We start from the raw sequence: 9,019 nt of genomic DNA on the forward strand, positions 1-9,019 counted from the left end.
ATGTAATATAAATACGATAATTTGACTTCAGATATGTATGTATTTTTGGATGACTGTTACAGGATTTTCTGACTTGTCAATTACTTGATCACTAATTAGATTGATTGTGAATTTTATTGATTTCGAAAGAAACAATAAGAAAGCACTTCATAATAACCATTGTAAAGTACGATATAGGATAGAAATATACTATGGTTTTAATAACTTCTTTCATGTTCACATTTTTCAAAGAAATATAGGAAGGGCACATTGTTATAATATATTTAATTGACGTTGAGATATATTTCTAATTAACTTAGGAACATTGATCAACAAGAATTTACACCTATTGTCATGTTATTTGATTACATTGAAACAGATTAATAAACGGCATTCGAGATCTTAGTAACATCTCATCTTAATTTACAAAACTTCATAATTTGCTCACTAAAATTCTTGGTTTAATTAGATTAAATAATATAAATTCTTCAAATACAATTGGCTATTTGATTAGAGCTAGAATTAATTGATCCTTCAAGTACATAATCTTCATGGGAATGATATCCTACTTATCACTTTAGTACTTGTTCTTGACACCGTACACTTGTGCAAAAAATCGAACGATCAAGTTTTTGACGTCGTTATGGGGGACTATTATATTTAATAGATTTTAGTTATTTTTAGCTTTGATTTGATTTTTTTTCTTTATTAGTTTCATTTTCATATTAGAAAAGTATTACAGAGCTTTATCTTTTTAGTTCTAGGATCTTGCATGTAATGTTTGAGGTACGATGATCATGCTCAATTTGATCTAGAAATTGAACAAACATTCATGTTAAGAAGAAAAGAGCAGATGCAAGCACAACAAAAATGGCAAGCAAAACTAGGGCAAAAAATATACTAAATCAAGTATTTGTTGAGTTGATTATAAATATAGCACATCAAATTGTAGCTGCGGGTAATAAGAATGAGAAACTAATGAGAGCATACATTATTCCAGTGATCATAGAAAGCAGATCAAGCATAGCCTATCCAGCATTCGGGCAAGCAAATTTTCACTTAAGGACGGATGTAATAAACATGCTCCAAATTGTGTTGTAGCTCTTTGGGAGACCAATTGATAATCCAAATATTCATGTCTAAAAATTTTTGGATATGTGTGCAATAATTTAATATCCAAGGGCTTCTAGTGATGCAATTCGACTGAGGCCATTTCCTTATACTTTGAGATTTAGCTACGGAATAATTTGACACATTCCCACTTCACAGCATCACGATTTGAGACAATTTGAGCCAGAAGTTCTTAAATAAATATTTCTCACAAAAAGGATTGCCAAGTTGAGAGATGAGATCCCTAGATTCTCACAACTTAATTCAAAGTGCTATTATGAAGTATGAAATAGGTAAAAACGTCTGCTTCAAAAATGTCCACAACAATGGTTGCAAAATTGGCTACAAGTCCAGTACTTCTACAATATCTTGACTCCGAATAGGAGGGTAACGTTGACTTTGCTTGTGATTGGGTCAATTACAAGAAAGACAGTGGATCAAGTGTATCAAATCATAGAAGATCTAGCATTCACCAATGCACCATGGCTAGCGGAAAGATCGGGTGGAAAAGGAGCTGCTAGGATGCATGAGGTTGACTCAATGATAGCTATTTCAGCATAGTTGCAGCACTAGCTGAAAAGGTAGATAATTGGGCAACCAATCAAACAATGAAAGCAGTTCAAACAGCTAGGCCAAGATGCAAGTATTATAGGTGTAATCATTAAAGTGCGAATTGTAATGTGGGAAGTCCATTTGTGCAATCAGTTGATGATGTGAATCACATAAAAAAAATTTCAGAGATCACATATAAAATTTTCAGAGATAACACAAGAATCCTCATTCCAATACATACAATTTGAGTCGAAGAAATCACTCAAACTTTTCTTGGAGCAACTATCAATCTTCTCAAGGCACTACATATCAAAATACATCACTAGGTTTCCAACAACCAGAATAAAAACCCTCACGGGAAGAAGCATTGAGTGAAATCGCAATGTCATCAACCTATGGTTGAAGTATCAACTAAATTCATACAACAAATTGAGAAAAATTTTCAAGTCCAACTGGATGCTATAAAGATTTTGGATAATTAAACAGGACAAATAGCTAAGACACTTTCAAAGAGACTACTAGAAGCCCAGTCAAGTGAAACTAAGACAAATCCTAAACAGCATGTGATGGTAATAAAAGTTGTGGAGAATGAAATAATCGAGAAATCACTTGTTTTTGATAGGTAATCGAGAAATCACTTGTGAAAGCACTAACTCTAGTTCAGGTAATTATTACGCGGGGTAGGGTTCAACTACCATAAATTGTAGTTAAGAGATAGATAGTATTAAATGAAAATGTAACTTCCACAAATGAGGAGCAAGTGGATAAATCTGAACAACTAGCAAAAATAGTTACAGATTAGAAGTCGGATAATCTACAGGTTAGGCAACAGTTTCTATCAAGACTTATGTTCATGTCCCATTTCCCTAGAGATTGCAAAAAAAGAAGGTCGACGAACAATTTGAGAAGCTTTTGGATGAGCTAAAGAAACTCTACATCAACATATCGTAAAGGAAATAATGGAGTCACCGCAAATGGATAATGAAAGCATCAAATATCCAAGAGACAAAGTCGATGATGTACTAATTAAAGCTGGAAAATTGGTATTCTAGATGGATTTCCTTGTTCTTGACATAGATGAAGATCAAAATATTCGAACAATCTTGAGTCGACCTTCCTAGCAACATGTCAAAATTGATTGACATGGAGAAAGGTGAGTTGGCCTTGAGGTTGAAGGATGAATAAGAATTCTTTAAATTACACAATCTATCCAAACGACCATCGGACCTTGAGGTGTGAAACTATATTGATGAAGACAATCCACGAAGTATTCAAAAGAGAAAACCTAAAGTTGGTGGAATTCCTGTTTTAATTCACGGATTTTTCATAGATGTCACTAAATTTGAAAATCTACCAAAATTGTCATTTCTATTAATGGTGCTAAAAATGACACTTTTTTGTGTGAGAGGTCCAAATTACCCTTAATGATATGTTTTTAGGAGCGTTTAATGCTCGACTTGAATGCCATTAATGTTATGGTGTGATGATTTAATTTGTATACATTGCACATTGGATATACGTCTATTATATTGGGTAATATGAATTTTGTTCATAAAAAAAGATAAAAGGTTTTGAAAAGTAATCATAAACAAATTTCTTCTATCATTAACAAAACTCAACTTCTTAACCATCTTCTTTATTCTTTCATCAAGAAGACATAGCTATTGGATTCATTATCCATTTTGAGAGATTAGTCTCTTACAAATTGTTTATATGTTTAACTTATAACTTACTATTTTTGAAATGTTAAATATAACATGGTCGTAGAAGTCAATTTTTAATTTAAAATATATGGCAAGTAAAATATTCACAATCATCCGACCAAATCAGCCAGTCATCTCCACATAATAAGAGCCAGATAGACAACAAAAATATCACAACATTACAAAGCAAATGCTGGATAAAAAGATAACAATGAACTTCTTCCACATTACAGCATTGGCTCTATAAAAACAAGAAAATGTTAGGTACATTATTAACATAGGATTGTGAAACTACCTTTACTTCTTAATGCAGAGACGATAAAGTAACGCCCAATTTATCTACGAGTCAAAAGACATTTTCACTTGGAAGGCTGAACATAATCACCATTAAGAAGGTAAAAATACATGATCTTGTAATAATAATCACCACCTCTATTTTGAATTTTTGATGAAGTTCCCAAACTAAATCTTACATATCAAAAACACAAAAAACATATCAATTCTCCAAAGCAAATTTACAATTCACATATTGACAAAATCAGAAATTCAAGAAAGCCTCAAAAAAACCAACAGGTTATAGAAGCAGACGAATTCAACCATTCAAAAATCACAAATCACAGGTTTTGAGTTTCATAAATTCATACATTCCCCGTTCACAAAGGCTGAAATCATAATTAGTCGACCGGAGTCGCTGGTCAGGAAGAAAAATTACTAAATCAAAATTGTTAATGTACTAACCTTATTACTAAGATTAGGGTCTGAACTGCAATTGGCGATTTGACTGTGGACTACAGGAAGCAAGTAGCAATGACGATAGGAGGGAGCAGGCTGAATCCTTTGCTGTTTTCCCTTTCCAATCGTTTGCGATTTTGCTGATTGTGATTTTTCCTTTCCAATCCTTGAATCGATGGCAGGAGGGAGTCAGCGACAGGTTTTTCAGTCATGTTCCTTTTAAATTAACAAATCAAAAAATTTAATTGGATAGCTTGATTCTAACAGGATATAAATTATGTGAGTTAGTAAAATAAGTTTCGATTGTCAAAAATAAATTCAGTTGCGACATATAGCCAGCAAGTTTTCAATCACATATGCATAGCCACCCTTTATAACTAATATACACTGTACACAAAACTAAAACTTGATAATTTCGCGTTAGTGAGAAATTCCTATCTATCTAATCAGCATCACATTACGTACGCATTTTTACATATTTAAGTATATCTTGTTACAGGGGGAAATCAGGAGGATCGAAAATGGCGGATAAGAGGTTTATCATAGAAGTGGAGCCGGCTAAGCAAGCCAAGGATGGGAAGCCGTCGATGGGACCCGCTTATCGCAGCGTTTTTATTAGGACTTGTACATAAACGTACTGTACATAGATCAATTTTAGTTAACCAGCTGGCACCTGTTTAGTTAGTTAGTTAGTCCAGCTCATTTTCATTTTGGCGTCAATACTTGCCACTATTTATAGAGACTTGTGTGTTCATTTTTCTCCAGATTTTCAGATCAATAAAACAAGATTCTTCATTCAAATATCTGATGTGGTATCAGAGCATTCTTATATTAGCATTGAATTGGGTATGTACCATGCTGAAAAATCTAGGAATGATGGTCTTAGCATCTGATTTATTCCTGAACAGATATATCCATGTAAATCTAGAACAATCATCTACCAAGGTTAGAAAATAATTGTGTCCAGATTGTGAGGTCACATGGTAAGGTCCCCCATATATCACAATGTATAAGATCAAAGGGGTTGTTTGATAACCTGTTATTCGACTCAAAAGACAAATCTGTAAGTTGCTACAGTCTCCGCGTGAATTGTGCCTGCAACTTGCTACTTCAAGATGTAAATGTTTAACGGATACAATATTTAGTTTGTATCGTAGGTGGTAAAGAAGAAAGTGATTATAGATTGACTTGGGTAGACTAGAGGAAAAAGTTAGGACCAAATTCATCCAATGTTACATAAAAAAAATAAAAAAATAAAAAAAGTCTACCAAAATTTTTCATTTCTATTAATGGTGCTAAAAATGACACTTTTTTGTGTGAGAAGTCCAAATTACCCTTAATGATACATTTTTAGGAGCATTTAATGCTCGATTTGAATGCCGTTAATGTTATGGCGTGATGATTTAATTTGTATACATTAAACATTGGATATACGTATATTATATTGGGTAATATGAATTTTGTTAATTAAAAAAAGATAAAAGATTTTGAAAAGTAATCATAAACCAATTTTTTCTATCATTAACAAAACTTAACCTCTTAACCATCTTCTTTATTCTTTCATCAAGAAGACATTACTATTGGATTCATCATCCATTTTGATAGATTAGTATATTAGAAATTGTTTATATGTTTATCTTATAGCTTACTATTTTTGAAATGTTAAATATAACATGGTCATAGAAGTCAATTTTTAATTTAAAATATATGGCAAGTAAAATATTCACAATCATCCGACCAAATCAGCCAGTCATCTCCACATAGTAGGAGCTAGATAGACAACAAAATATCACAACAACATTACAAAGCAAATGCAGGATAAGAAGATAAACAACGAAACTTCCACATTACAGCATTGGCTCTATAAAAACAAGCAAATGTTAGGTACATTATTAACATAGGATTGTGAAACTACCTTTACTTCTTCTTAATGCAGAGACCATAAAGTAACGCCCAATTTATCTACGAGTCAAAAGACATTTTCACTTGGAAAGCTGAACATAATCACCATTAAGAAGGTAAAAATACATGATCTTGTAATAATAATCACCACCTCTGTTTGAATTTTTGATGAAGTTCCAAACTAAATCTTACATATCAAAAACACAAAACACATTAATTCTCCAAAGCAAATTTACAAATCACATATTCAGAAAATCACAAATTCAAGAGACAATCAAAAAACCAACAGGTATAGAAGCAGACGAATTCAGCCATTCAAAAATCACAAATCACAGATTTTGAGTTTCATAAATTCATGCATTCATCGTTCACAAAGGCCGAAATCATAATTAGTCAACCGGTGTCGCTGGACAGGAAGAAAAATTACTAAATCAAAATTGTTAATGTACTAACCTTATCACTCAGATTAAGGTTTGAATTGCAATTGGTGATTTCAATGTGGACGAGTGGAAGCAAGTAGAAATGACGATAGGAAGGAGCAGGCTGAATCCTTTGCTGTTTTCCCTTTCTTATCGTTTGCGGTTTTGCCGATTGCGATTTTTCCATTCCAATCGTTGAATCGATGGCAGGAGGGAGTCAGCGACGTGTTTTTCAATTGTGGGCTACTGGGTCTTTATGCAGCGTTAGGTAGTGGGAGGTTCCTCTCGTGAACATTTTCTTGCCATTCGTAGAATCGCCGGCAGCAGGGAGTCTGAGACTGGGTTTTGATCGTCGGGTTGGTGGGTTCTACTTCAGCGTTAGCAATGAGAGGGGAGAGGTTCTCTCGTGATTGTCTATGGCAGGGGATGGTTGCTTCAATAATTTAATTGCTGGTCCATCCCTGGAACCATGGTTTGGTTTTGGGTTTGTCAAAATTTTCCCCAAAATTTTTCAATAATGCTGGTGGTACATCAGCCACTACCTAATGGTGTACCTAATGGTGAGGTGACAAGAACTTGAATAAAAATATCGTGAATTTTGAAACAAGGAACTGGAGGTGGGGATTTCAAATTTTTAAAACAAGTTGGCCCAAAACTAGACCCGGCCTGATTATTTAATAATAGATGAGAACCCTCATTTCAAAATTTCCCCAAATTTGGACCCTCCTCTCAAATAGATTTTCCCCAAATCTCTCCAACAACGAAAAACCTTGAAGGCGAAAATCGAGTTCGATGTCCAGATTCCATCGGCGACGAAAATTTGAACGTCTAAAACTTTTTTCGTTTTCACTTTGAATCCGAGCTTGAAGACCAGAAAGGTGCTGAGTTGAAAAAGTCAGCACGCAGAGCACTACCATTTGAATTCCTGACCTGCAAATGTGGGTTGTTCTGATGTGGAGTTGAATTCCTGACCTGCGAATGTGGGTTGTCTCGACTTCGAAAAAGTTAGTACCTGTTGATATTCTGGACTTAGCACCTTTAGGCAGAGCACCACACTCAACCGTGAACAATACCACCTGATTTTTACAGGACCAAATTATCGTTTTGCGTCTCGACAATTGCTACTTCTTGGTAATATGCTTGACTTAACTGATGCTTCAAACAAAAAAGTAGCTAGTGGATTTGTTCAGGAGTTATTGCATGACCCCCGTTTCATGAAATGGATGCCAATGGAATTGAAATTGTCATAGGAGATGGTATTAATTTAGGTGGAAAGAGAGATCGGGCTGCCATAGAATTGGCAAAAGTCACCTGCAGTTGCCGGAGAATTTGAAAAATTTGTGCTGGGGTAGTTGAGGAGCTTTCTCGGCCTTGTAGAGAGAAAACTGCAGACTGCAAGTGGTGGCTACACTGTCTTGCTGTGACTGCCCTTCTTCTGGAGAACATAAATTCTCTTGGTCCTATTATTTTGTCGTTAGTTTCCCTCCCTACCACTTGTGATGTGTAGTATGTATTCTTTTAGGTGTAGTGTGTTGTGTATGTGTAGTTGGAGTTCAGTTGGGTGACTGTAAAATTGAGGAAAAAATGTTGCTGTGGTGAATTAGTGGTCCTAACTAGTGTTCTTCACTTTTGTATGTGGGAAGATACTGTAATCTGATTCACCAATATTAATGAGACTTCAGTATTTGTCCTTTGGTTGTTGGTGTTAATTTTGGTGTTTATTGTGCTGTTGAGTTTGGTGTTCATTTGGGTGGCTGTGAATGTGAACTTATTATTGTAGGAACAATTAGTTTCCAATTTTCAATTAAAATCAACCCAGGCAAATTGGTGATCTAAATATGTTGGTGTTGATTTGAATATGCTGGTGGTGGTGAACTGAATTGGCAATACAACTGAAATAAACACCTAAACAACTAAAATGCTGTTGGTGCTGCTGGTGAGCTGAAATGCTGCTGGTTTACTAAAAAAGCTGCTGGTATACTAAAATTTATATGTTTCTGGTGAGCTAAAAATGCTGCAACTGTACTAAAATAATAACCAAAAGATGCCTCAGACATTAAGAAGGCAGAGTAACTACAAAAGTTAGTGGTCATTTTTGTTCAGCCACATAATCATAATCAAAATCAAAAGATGCGGTCATTCTAGTTTAATTACAAAACCAAGTGCACAGGTTACAAAAAAATGCCAAGTGCATCGGTTACAAAAAATGCCAACTGCACGGGTTACAAAAAAAATGCCAACTTTACCTCTTGATGGATCATTGCAAACTTCTTATTACTTCCATGTTATCTTGTGTCTCACACACTTGTGAAAATGCTATGGTCATCACTTGAGCCTCTTGCACTGGTAAGTTGCTTGACACATTGTCATTGGACAAACTACATTTGTTCAAACAGGTCGAGTTCTGAGTCACCTGCACGTGTTGCAATATACTTACATTAAAATTGTGACATATGAATAATAGAATTAGTGGTTAATTAATTATGGCCTTCACAACATACCTTATTACGACTCCAACAAACTTTTCATACGAAGTTTCTTTGGAGCGCCTTTACGTTTTGCACATTTCGGATCGAAAATGTTGAAGCTTTCTACATTCTCTCCTCCAAGTCCATGTGCGGC

The 9,019-nt window shown here is 34.6% G+C and overlaps 1 long non-coding RNA gene across 2 annotated transcripts; it reads right to left on the reverse strand.

Moving 5' to 3' along the window:
* Window positions 1-1,338: 1,338 nt before the first annotated feature.
* On the reverse strand, window positions 1,339-7,040 carry LOC111365467. 2 transcript variants are annotated; one of them, XR_002697462.1, is made up of 3 exons: window positions 6,432-7,035; window positions 4,083-4,292; window positions 1,339-1,662 (listed from the first exon to the last, which is right to left on the reverse strand). It is a non-coding gene; the product is annotated as an uncharacterized LOC111365467 (long non-coding RNA). The 2 variants fall into 2 exon arrangements; XR_002697461.1 differs by lacking the exon at window positions 1,339-1,662 and having other exon boundaries at window positions 3,432-4,292; window positions 6,432-7,040.
* Between the last annotated feature and the right edge of the window lie 1,979 nt (window positions 7,041-9,019).

The sequence above is a fragment of the Olea europaea genome, chromosome 17, assembly GCF_002742605.1.
Source record: "Olea europaea var. sylvestris chromosome 17, O_europaea_v1, whole genome shotgun sequence".
In the NCBI taxonomy this organism is placed as follows: Eukaryota; Viridiplantae; Streptophyta; class Magnoliopsida; order Lamiales; family Oleaceae; genus Olea; species Olea europaea.